Genomic DNA, 12521 nt, shown 5'->3' with positions numbered 1-12521 from the left:
TAGCCGATTTATTGGCCAAGAAGTTGGGCATCAATTGTGAGTATATATGTACATAGAGTATTCGTAGAATAGTGCATTTGAAGCACACCATGACATTTATGTATGTATGTTCCTTTATTATATGTATGTATGTATTTGTATAGCATGCACTTACATTCATATGCATTATGTGCTCCTGAAAGCAGTGCAATGAAAATCTTATTAACTGCAGTTGAGGTATATTTTATATTTATGTATGTATGTATGTATGTGCATTAGGCATATGACTTTTTAATTAATTTACTTATTTGTTAGGTTTTCATTTAAAATTCGAAAAAATAAATCTGAATCAGTGACATTTTTGTAGAAAAAATTTTAAAATTTAAAAGTTCATTGAAATACATATTTAAAAATTGTTTCAATTATAAAGGTGTTTCGAAAAAGAAAAATAGAGAGAAAATTAAGGGAATTTACAAATTGGAAAGTTTGATATCTCAAATACGACTTTAAAAAATAAATAAAAAAATCTGTAAGGCCTCAAAAAAACTAATTATTAGTCGTAGTGTAGTGCTTCCTATTGCAATTTTGTAATGAATTTCTTACTCCTCCAACATAGTATTTATATCTTGTTGATTAATGCATTCGATTTCACACAAAATTTCTTTTCTTTTTCATTAACTTAAAATTAAAAAAAAAAAAATTGATCCCAATGTTATCCCAATAAAGAACTAGACTGAAAAGTTTCGGAATGTGTGACAGTTAAAAAAAAAACACGAAAATCCATAATTTTTGATTAAAAATTTAAAATTTTATCAAAATCTTAAGTAAGGTTTTGAAAATTTTTAAATTTAATATTCCACAAGTCTTTTGCAAAATAAGAATTCACAAAGATGAATTTTTCACAATTTTCTTGGCATTAAAAAGTTTCGGATGTGTGACAGTTTAAAAAAAAATCACTAAAATCCATCATTTTCGATTGAAAATTGAAAATTTTATCAAAATTTTTACAAATTTTAGCAAGTATGGTTTTGAAAATTTTTAAATTTTATATGCCAAAAGTGTTTTGGAAAATAAGAATTCACAAAGAAGAAAGTTGTTTTCAAAATCGATATCTCGCAAATGTCTTGACAAGAAAATTAAATCACAAAGGTAGGCCTCCCTCCCTCCTCAGGAGATGCAAAATCCAAATAGGGTCTGATTTGGCGTAGACTACTTCATATGTGTATATGGGAAATTCCAAATTACCGAAAAAAATAAGTTTTGAAACCATTTTTTGATCATCGTATATATTATGCACATACATATGTATGTTTTTTTCAGTAAAATTCTTTTCTTTCCTTGTATAAAATTTTTACCAGTCCATAAAGGACCTCATCCTATCCTCATGGTACAGTTTATATAAAAAAGGCATATGCCTAATGTACAATGTGCTTGCCTGTACATCTGTACTTATAACTGCATAACTGACTCTCCTTGTGCTTATAATAAGATTTTATGCGCATTTTATTCGTTGAAAATGTGAATTATGTGCAAGTAGAGTTAAATTTCGATTGAGTATAATAGCTTTTTAAGGCCGCTGCGTTGAAGAAATTAAATCATTTGGGTATATTGCGTAGAAAAGAAGACGTTGAAATATGCTTGAATAAAAGTTCGTTGAGAAATTTATTGAGCTAAAAGCATGCACCTCAGTCAAAAAATTATATGTGCAATGTTTTAACTTCAGCTTGTAGAATTAAATGGAAAACTAATATTTAAAAATTCGGTAATATTTATTTATGATTATCGTTTTAGTCATTACTGAAAATAGTACTTTTAAATTCTTCTACAATGTTTAGATTATTTATAAAATGCTTAAAACGCATTGTCGTGCCATAGGTGGCGTGTTGTTTAGCGATTTATTCATTCAGCATAAGCGCGAGGGCCGTTTCAATATTTTTGTAAAATTTTTCTCGTAACAGAGAAATTAAAATATTTACACAATTTTCTGAAAATCATGCTTTCCCCAGTAGCTGACCTTTGGGTATTAATTTTGGACCACCCTTGGGGATTGTACAAGCAAAACTGTAGATTGTAAAAGAGGGAACATGAGATAAGAAGGTTGTGCCTACATATAATTCTTTGACTGAGGTACATATTAAAACAAAATGCTATGTATATATTTAAGCAGCTTGTCTTGCAGAGATGAAGGTGGAAAATTTATTCTGGGCAAAGTTTTTATTCTTTTAAATTTTAGTACATTTCGTATATAATTTTTTTAACAAACTCGAATTATATTTTCTCATTAATACTTGACAGTAGTTTAAACTTAAGTTGCATATAGTAAAATTTAAGTAACAAACTTGAGTTTATTTTTCCTGAGTTGACTCTCTAAACTATGTTCAAGCGTTATACTTTATGGCTTCATAATAGAGCCCCTTTTTTGATGGACCGCAAAATTCAAGTATTCCACTCTACTCAAGCATACCACAGCTCAGATCAGTTTTCATAGAAAAGGCACAGCTGGGCCAGCAAACCCACTTGTGGGGTAATCATGCAAATTTGTTAAATAAGTAGTTCTTCTTGATCGTTTATCCATTAGTTCGGTGCTGTCTGTCTGCTATCCTGTTTTGACTAAAACGCTGCATTGTAGTTTTAAACATCTCCTTTTCGAATACTCTAGCTTTCATATGCTTCCATGCTCGGTAAAAAAACCTGTTTTTCTGTTACTTGAAAAAAATTGCAGTGATAAATCACAATGTTTTAATAACTCGTTTGAAAATATTTCGCAAATGCCTTTCGTTTGCCACCCATATATCAATATTTAGTTTATCTTATCAATTTAATTTAATACAACTTTTCAAATAGAGGGAACCCTTCTAAAAATATTTTTTCCTCTAAGCCATCATATACCTCCTTAGTTGGATTCCTTTATATGCCTCCTCATTTAGAGATACACAAATTGTTTACGAGTTGGGCCTATGAAGACCCATCGCATAGCGTCGTGTCACCAAACTGCTTGATGGATTCCATGCATATCTCGTTACCATTTTTATTTAGCTTGTTGTTGTCTAACCACTGGTTAGTATCCTCAGATTGACTTAAGGAGTTGTCTTAATCGATGGAAATATTTTTAGCTTTTCGGTTATTATTTCAAAGCATTGTCCATTGTCGACTTTACGTAGTAGAATGAGCTTTGTAGCAAGGCTTTTCAGCGCGAATGACCACCCTATCATTAACGGAGATCCCTAGATTTTGTCATTGTGTCGCACGTATCAGTCTGGGTCTTATATGTACGTCTTTGTCTCAGGTCGTTATGATCTTAATACTATTTATTTTCCTAAAGCAGGGATTACACGATTTGTATGCACATTTTTACATTTGGCAGTCACAGAGTGGTGTTGGCTAGAAATTTTAATCGGGAATCAGTTCGGGCTCAATAACCACTTCCCAAAAAACACCACTCTCTAACAGAGAAAAAGGACAAATCTCTACAAATGTAGAAATCGTGCGATCGCTGCTTAAGAATGTAATAGTTAGGAGGCCGTCAGGAGTGCTGAAAATGTGTATTCCAGAGTTCTGGTTGAATGTCACGAGTGCGTAGTTTTCTGCGCGTAGCATGACTGCGGAGAAAAACATGATTTTTTTTTATTTGTTTTCTTATGAAATACCATGTAAGGCATTTATTATAACCCACCCTTGGTTGATCGATTTAATTTTATTTCGTATCAATTCTCGTTATTTCTCTTTACTAAAGAATTTATGGTAAATTTAAGAATACAAATTTGTGTAAGTTTAAAATTTAAGCAACTACAATTAAGTTTATAGTTTCTCTTTTTAAACAATATCTACCATTATTCCCCGATTTTTCGTAATTTCTTTGATACTTTCTACACTGAGTATTTCATAGCGCAGTTATTCAGCACACAGCCATTTAATTTGTATGCCTACGAACTTTTGCCAAAGTCCAATTTGAACTTACTCTACTTTTTCTTCTCTTACTTTGCATACACCACTGCATTTACGGCCACTACTTATGTTGTTGTTGCTGCTCCTTTGGCTGCCCCGTTCGATATTGCGCTGGCCGACCGTCTCACATGAATTGCTGCTACCCACACAGATGAATTGCGTCTGGTCAAGGATGGTACCTACGGTTCAGAGAATCCAACGGTGCGCGGTGGCTGGGATGGTATGGTCGGTGAACTGGTGCGACGGGTGAGTATAACTTCATACAAACACACATACGCTATAGTCGGACAACGCACGTGTTTGCTGCCACATTGGTTGCACACGAATTTATTCCGATTGCATGAACACTTTCATTTCGCAACGCATTCAAAATGTTTTCTTTATTATTGCTTTTTCTCTTCTTCTCCAAACTCCCTGCCGCGGGCCATCACCGCACATTAAACGACGACTGCTGCCGTGCTAACTTTATCTTTGGCAACGATTATCGTTTCGGTTATCGTTGGACGGTTTTATTGCTCGATGCGCCGAATTCGCAATGCGCCTACTACCGTGAAAACAAAAACAACCAAAAACTACAAATACAAAAACACAAACAATGAAATCGAACAACTTCATCGTCATTGGCATTGCTGTCGCATACGCGATATTTTATTGTACCAATGTGTGTCCAAGCAGGAAGCGGATATTGCAATCGCTGCCATGACTATTACCGCCGAACGGGAGCGTGTCATCGATTTCAGCAAACCATTCATGTCACTGGGCATTTCAATAATAATCAAGAAACCAGTGAAGCAGACGCCTGGTGTATTCAGTTTCATGGATCCTTTATCGCAGGAAATTTGGGTGAGTATGCGAATGTTCGTCGAGATTCGATGTAGGCTAAAAAAAAAAACAGAGCATCAAATAACTACATCTCTCTTAGAATCAACTACTTAATATCTGAGCGATAAGCTCATATTGAATTTGGTTGGGCTGCATTGTTTGTTGGAGATTGTACTAGTTTTGTAAGGATATATCCTTACAGCATCTGAAAGCTCTTTACATTTTATTGATATTGCTCAGCCAGTCTTGTTTTTATACCTTTCATGAACTGGTACAAGGAGAAATGGTACAAGAGAGCGGAAACAGTATCACCTTATTTGAAGATGCTTAAACATTTTTAGTAGACGGCGAATATAATCGTTTTTTTTACATTTATTTGCGAAATTTATTGTGTTTGAAGATGCTGGGGTAAACGGCACTAGAAAGCGGATAAATTTTAACAAAGCAACTTGCACATGAGATGCTTACTGCATGAAGAACAAGCGCGAATTGACTGCCTGCCAGTGTTGCCAGTTTAGTCGTTTTCCGGCTAGCTTTAGCAGGTTTCGAAAATTCGGTTTAGCGGGCTGCCGATTTGTAAGCCCTTTTTAGGCGATTTTGCTATTTGCTTTAATTATCTAAAATTCAAATATATAAGTTTCCATTTTTACAAAATCTGTCAGAAATGGCTACTAGCCTTTACTCGTAGAAAATTTTTATGTCGGACTGTGTTATATGTATAAATAAATCTTAGGCCGGTTTCGTTGATTTTTATTTTAGCGAATATATGTTTTTTTTCAAAAGAAGGCCAAAGCGGGAATTTTCTTCACACAAAATTTAAGTGTGAAGTTTTATTCGCAACCTTCACAAAACAACATTGTTTCCTTGACACGCGTGCTTGGATATAGTACCAACACATGGAACGAATAGTACAGGTATTGTCTTCCCAGAGAGCGCATATTCCAAACTGCCTTGATTACAAAAAATCATTGTAGTCCACACTAAAAGGTTTACGGTAAGGAAAAAAAGATATTTAACTTTTATATTTGACTGAAAAAATAAAAATCAAATTTTAACTTTTATATTTGACTGAAAAACATCAGTCAAAAAATAACGGTAATTGCTGACTTTTTTGAAAAAAAGTAAAAAAAAAAAAACTAAATCATATAGGACTAACATTCCTTGGCTAACAAGCATCACATTGCTATATACAAATGTTAAAAACACCAATTTTTTCCGACTGACTTTTTGAATTAAAATATTGAAAATAACTCTTATTTTCGGTCCCTGCTGAAAACATCTTTCTTACTCAAAAAATACTACCCACTTCCAAAATTTCTTAAACTCTCCGAATGGATGAAAACGGCAACTTTGCCAACAGTCTCAAAAAATCCCGAAATGCTCCTTAAAAATTCTATAGTACCGATAAGTATACATTAGATCGTATCACTTTAAAAACAAACAAAAAAATTCGAACAGTAAACGTAAAATTTTTTGTCATTAACCCATAGGCAACGGCTGGTGCAAAAGTAACCACAATTGTTTGTTGATATATTTGAAATGTAAATTTTAACAGAAGAATTCATAAAATATAATAATAAAACAATAATATTGTTAATTACTACATGGGAGGTGGGCGTAGTTATTGACAGATTTCGAAAAAATTTAATACTTACCTAAATTATACGAAAGGCAACTTCGCCACCGACTTTCGTTAAAATATCTAAATTTTGTTCGAGTTGGACTGTTTACAAAAAGACAAAAGTTATGGAGGTATCCATTACAAGAGTGATATATATTTGAAAATTAGAGAGTTCTACCTTTAAGCTACACTCTAAAAAGTGCATGCAAATCTACTACTGAAAAGTGTTTATTTTTCAACCAGAATCTGTTCAAGTATACGCACAAGATGTTCAAGATTTGGTTTTGAACATGAGTTGTTTAAAATATACACATGAAATGTTTAAAATTACAAACATTTTGAAAGTAAAAATATATTTTTTACAAATAATAAGTACTAAGTGCCAGGGGCGCACGCAGGAATATATTTTTTGGGGAAGGGGTTTATACTTCTAAATAAATATCATCAGCAAATACTGAAAATTCGCTCCTTAAAATACATTTATGAAAGTTTTATTTACAGTATGAAATAAATAAATAAACTTTTTAAAGTATCATCAATTGCATTTTATTTACATAAAACTTACAAAGAACTCAGACTATTTAAAACCGGCTTCAAACAAGGGGAGGTTATCAATTCTTCGGAGTATTTTTACTTCTTTTATTTATTCCACCGCATAACTTTGCACCGCGTGAACCGATTCCAATAATTATTTTTTTTACCGGAAAGATGGTACCTTAAGGGTCGTCTCGTAATTTGGTTTAGATCCGATCATTAAATCATGAAAAAATTAATGGTTAAAAATGCACTCAACTTTCTAAAGTATTACAAAATTTTAGAAAAGAATTCTAATATAAATAAATTAAATAACTTCGCTAAATTTTTACACTTTTTTATTCATTTTCGTCGATTTCTGGTTTCTCATTTTTTAATACTTCGAATAACGAAAATTTAACTGAACTTGTATTTTTATCATGTAGCTCATTTTGGTGGAACGAATTCGAAGTTAGCAAATTAAATCTTCGAATGCTTATTAAGTACATATCAGTGGTAAACTTTTTTAGCCTGTAAAGTGTAAAAACCAACAGTAAGTGAGTTTGCATTGCATATTTCTAGGACAATGTTTTCATTCGCAGTTAAACTTTAAAGAGCTCTAAAGAAAAAAGAAAAATTCTTACAAAATGACGCACAAGAAATGGAAAAGAAAATTTGTTTTATCAAAATTTCTTATATCATAATAAATTTACCCCCAAAACCCATCCCTTGTGTGCGCTACGTGACAAATTTGATATGTAAAAGTAAACAGACAGTGTTTAATTTTGCACACACTAGGAGAGGAAACTGGTTACCTCTCTTTATATGCATAAATTTAAACGTAAATTTTTAGAGGAAATTTTAAACAGTTTATGTGTAAACTGTGAAAATGTGAACAATAAATGTTTAAAACTCAAAAAACAAATTTGAAATTTGTTCTACGCCACACATATGATAAGTAAAAGTAAGCAAGCAGTGTTTAAATTTGCATTCATTACTGGTTACCTATCTTAATATGCGCAAATTTAAACAAAAATTTTTTAGAGTGTAAGTCATTAGCGCACACAAGGGGTGGGTTTTGGGGTTCAAACCCCCCCTAAAGCTAATAACCTCAAATACAATCTGTATCTTAAAGCTAAGAATTCAGCTCTCAAGGAAATTATAAGAAATATTTATTATAATTTCTGTTGCTTGAAAAAGCGCTTTACTTTTGCTGTAAATTTTCATGAGGGAATAAATATACGAGCATTTTATTTCTTGAGAGCTGCAAACTGATTTAAGAAATTTTGGTAGAAGAAAATTTCTTTTCCATTTCTCGTCCGTCGTTTTATATGAATTTTTCGTTCTTCATGAGAGTTCAGTTAATTTTTTCGGTATTTGAAATATTAAAAAAATTTAGCAATCGTGAAAAATCTCCATCTCTATCGAAAACCAGAAATCGAAAAAATGAACATAGAAGTGCAAAAATTCATGGAATCAATAAATTTATTTTTACTGACTCTTTTTAAAATTTTTTATTAGGTACTTTTGAAAGTTGAGCGCGTCTTGAGTTTATAGAACTTTTTATTAAACAAGCAGTTTTTAATTAAAGAACACAACCAACTTCAATTCTCATATTCAAATTTAGGGGTACCGTTAATTTCTTCATGATCCAATCATCGGATCTCTAAAACAAATTACGGGACGAACCTTGAGGTACTATCTTTCTAATAAAAAAAGGATTATTGAAAACGGTTCACGTGGTCCAAAGTTATGTATTCCGGCGAGATGTTAACCTCCCTTCTTTTTGAAGTCGGTTAAAAGCGTTTGAGTTCTGTTAATCTGTAAATAAAGTGCAGTTTATGAATTTTAAAACGTTTATTTATTTATTACATACTGTACATAAAACTTGCATAAATGTATTTTATACAGGGTATTATCTGAAGCAAATTTTCAGTATTTTCCGGTGACATATCTTCAGAAATATAAAACCCCCCCTAAAATATATTCCTGGGTGCGCCCCTGGTGTAAGTAATACTTGTTTTACCGCCTAATCGATGGGACCATATTCCAAAGTCAGTCCGCCATTATTCACTCAAATTTGTGTTCGGAACACGGCATGACTTACATACATGTATGTAGGAACTGCATCCGGTCATAATCGCTTACGCTTCACGTCTGATTTGCTTGGAATTTTTTTTCTCGTTATTTCATTTTATGTGACTTGAAAATATTTTTCACTATAAGAAAATATTGAAATTGAATTTCATTAAGAAATCTATTTTCGCAATTTGACAAACTCCAAATTGTTTTAGACCCATGTTCTTTTTCGGAAAATTTGCTAGAATTACACGCGACTGTCTGTACTATACGCGCATAGTCGAAAAAATCTCCCTTACAATTGATCCGCCCTAATGTATATACTAATTTTAACTAAGAATGCTAAATATCTGCATGGAGATATCTAGCAACAAATGAAGGCGCAAATAGATATCTCACTTAAGCATGTGCAATGTGTCAAGCTTGCTGTAGTAAGCTATGCATGCAATCATTCGCCCACAATAACCATTTGCGTTCGCCTTCCTGTTTAGCACAGCCAAAAATAAAGCAAACACTTTTCTTACAATGGTTCTCTGACTTTCATTGTTTACCGCATATTTGACCTGTTTTGCACTCGTCTTTGAAGTATATAGCCAATTGTTTTGTTTACAAGCTGTATATGTATATGTATGTGTAGTAAATGCTTACAGATTGTTGTTATTGTTTCAATTTCCGCTGGCCAATTTCCCTTAAGATGCATGCTAAAAATTTCACAAATATTTTAGTAAAAATTAATGTAGCAGAAATTGCGCTGCATATAAATGAGAAAACTTTGAAAAAACTTACACATGTACATCCACTTATGTACTTATGTATGTATATGGGGCGTTCCATACCAAAATGGACGGGGTTTAAGCTTTTATGTGTTTGTTTTTTTTCAAATTTTTAGGGTTGATGGATAAACATAAATAATAAATAAATATGAAATTTGAGCTTGATTAATACATTTTTAAAAAGTTCACGGCACAAAAACAAAAACAAATAGATTTAATAGTTTTCCAAATATTTCAAAACTTAAAAAAATACAGTGGTAGCTCTTCAGTTTTCAAAGAAAATTAAAAAAAAAATAACCCCATTTTTGTAATCGCTTAAAAGTTTTAAGTTTTAAGTTAAAACTTATATACTAAAATTTAATGGGCTACAAAATTACATACTCAAAAAAATTCAAAAAAAAATTTTAAAAATTTTAAATTCGTAATGTACTCATTTTACTCAACTTTGGTGTAAAAAAGGCATAACTCAAATTATTATAGAGTGCACCCCATAATACTATGCTTAGATATTGCGCAATTGTAATTTTTTCCAATTTTTTTTTTTTTGAGATGGCATATTTTCAAAACCTAATTTTTTTATCAAAAAATTTGTATGTGAAAAATTTTTCAATAAAAAAAAATTAATATTTATTTTCATGGGGAATTTTGGTGTATGTATGTGTGATTTTTCTTTCAAATGTTTTTCTCGCCCCGTTCTCAAGATATTTGGATAACTAATAAATCCATTTGTTTTTGTCTTTGTGCCTTAATTTTTTAAAAATGTAAAATGTAAATGTATCAAAAAAATCACACACATGAAGTGTGAACTCCGTCCATTTTGGTATGGAACGCCCCATATATATATATGTGTGTGTACATGATTTGGCATTTTGGTTGCACATTCAGCGTTGTTGTTTTCTAAATACATATCTATCTATGGGTATATGCGCTTGTGTAGTATGCTTAAAGGAGAGCATGTACTTTGTACAACTTTTCATTCAGCGAAATTTAAACTTTTCCACCCCATCAACATTAAACAACGCCAACAGCGAATAGCTACAGTAGCAGCAACAACAACAACTTCAACAATAACAGTAACAGCAACAGCATCAGTAGCAGCTGCAGCACGGAAATAGTAGCAGCAACAATAATAAGCACCGCATCGATGCTTTGGGTTGTTCGCCTTACATTTGTACGTTCATTCTTTCATTTTGACTATTTGGCAAGTTTTCTATTTGGCCAAAATGTAGAAAGCTTATAAAGTTTAATGTAGTAAACCGGCGAAAAGTTTTGTTGTTAGAAAATTGAACTTCTGTGTTTACCAAAGCGTTCGCTGTACCCACACCACAGCTGCTGGTCGCTCTTTCGGCCTGCAAACACACACACACACAAACACACATTTCCTGCTGGCGACCCGCATCAACTGTCATAAACTAGCAAAGTCAAATTTCTGCAGCAACTTACATCCCCTTGCCCGTATCTCGTAGTGTTTTTAGTCCCCCCCCCCCTCCCGTAGCCACCCACTTTGGCTTCACAGCTTGCGTCACAGTATAATTTCCTTTGTTGCGTCGTCTATCGTAGATTTTCCTTTACGTGAGCTGGGTCATCAAACTTTTTCACCCCTCAAAACTGGTGACATTAGACTAAGCAAATATGCTTGCGGAAAAGTGCATAAAAAGCTCTAACTCCGCTGCATCGCAAAGCAGCGAAAAGGATTTCTTTCTCAAAGTGAAAAACTTCGTTCGCACTCCAATGAGTGGGAAAATTGCAGTAAAGATTTGCAAAATCTGTCTGCAAAGTCAAATACTTTTCTTAGATTTTTTATTGCTCTTCAATGGTAAGTGTACTAAGTAATTTTGTGCAAAATTAAAATGTCCCAGCAGCATGTCGACTTCTTATATTCTTCTTCCTCATCTCTAGCTGCTGTTGTTGCACAAACACTTCTGCATATTAATGAGTTGCAACTTTGCATAGTCGAGGAGTTTGTAGAAGCGAAATTGCATCGAGTTAAAAAAGAATCTGAAGAAAGGCAAACTAAACTTGTATTATTAATAAAGCGAACAAATTCCATTACTTTTTGGGACAAAGCAGATATTTGGCCAAAAGCGCTAGCATACATACTTGGCTTATTTTGGTTATGAAGAGTTTATTAAGAGCAAGTGAAGTAAACGCAATCCTTTGAATATGTCCTTTCATTTCTTCAGATATTTGATACATATATAAGAATAATTAAAATTTGTGTGTGCAACACATTTTCATAAAATACCTGGTTCTCGGTAAATTGAATTAAGTAAATTTTTTCAGCCTTCTCCCTGTAAAGCGATGTTTGATACCAAAAGGACTTTGTGTTGACTATTTACTTATGGATTGGGTTAAGATGAGGCAAGTTTGGTCATTCTTTTAAACGTAGCCTATCCGTCGAAAGCTTTTGATGTGGCACAAATGGTCCTATGATAGTTACGCAAATAAACCTGGAGCCTGTGCGAGTGCTTCTCTTATAAATATACTGCTAACCATAACTAACTCTAAGTAACATAACATAGCATAACATAACATAACATAACATAACATAACATAACATAACATAACATAACATAACATGATTAACATAAGTAACTCTAAACACTACACACACAGACAACGCACATGTGGCCTATCCGTATCGCTTACGTTGGGACAGCGTCCAACTCATTGGACTTATCTTATAGTGTCCTCCCACTTTCCAGTAACCAAAAATTGTGCTGTCAGGAGTTGTTTACTGCAAAGTCTACAGCTAGATGATTGGATATAAATGTTGTGGTTGTTCACGC

The 12521-nt window shown here is 32.8% G+C and overlaps 1 protein-coding gene across 1 annotated transcript in view; it reads right to left on the bottom strand.

Moving 5' to 3' along the window:
• Positions 1 to 12521, bottom strand: part of LOC118747839 (glutamate receptor 1-like) — a gene marked incomplete in the record, with an annotated part of 322600 nt that overhangs the window by 73686 nt on the left and 236393 nt on the right.

The sequence above is a fragment of the Rhagoletis pomonella genome, unplaced genomic scaffold, assembly GCF_013731165.1.
Source record: "Rhagoletis pomonella isolate Grant_MI unplaced genomic scaffold, Rhpom_1.0 Rhpom_scaffold_00012, whole genome shotgun sequence".
In the NCBI taxonomy this organism is placed as follows: domain Eukaryota; kingdom Metazoa; phylum Arthropoda; class Insecta; order Diptera; family Tephritidae; genus Rhagoletis; species Rhagoletis pomonella.
The sequence above is the reverse complement of the archived record's forward strand: the minus strand, read 5'-3'. Positions and strand labels throughout refer to the sequence as shown.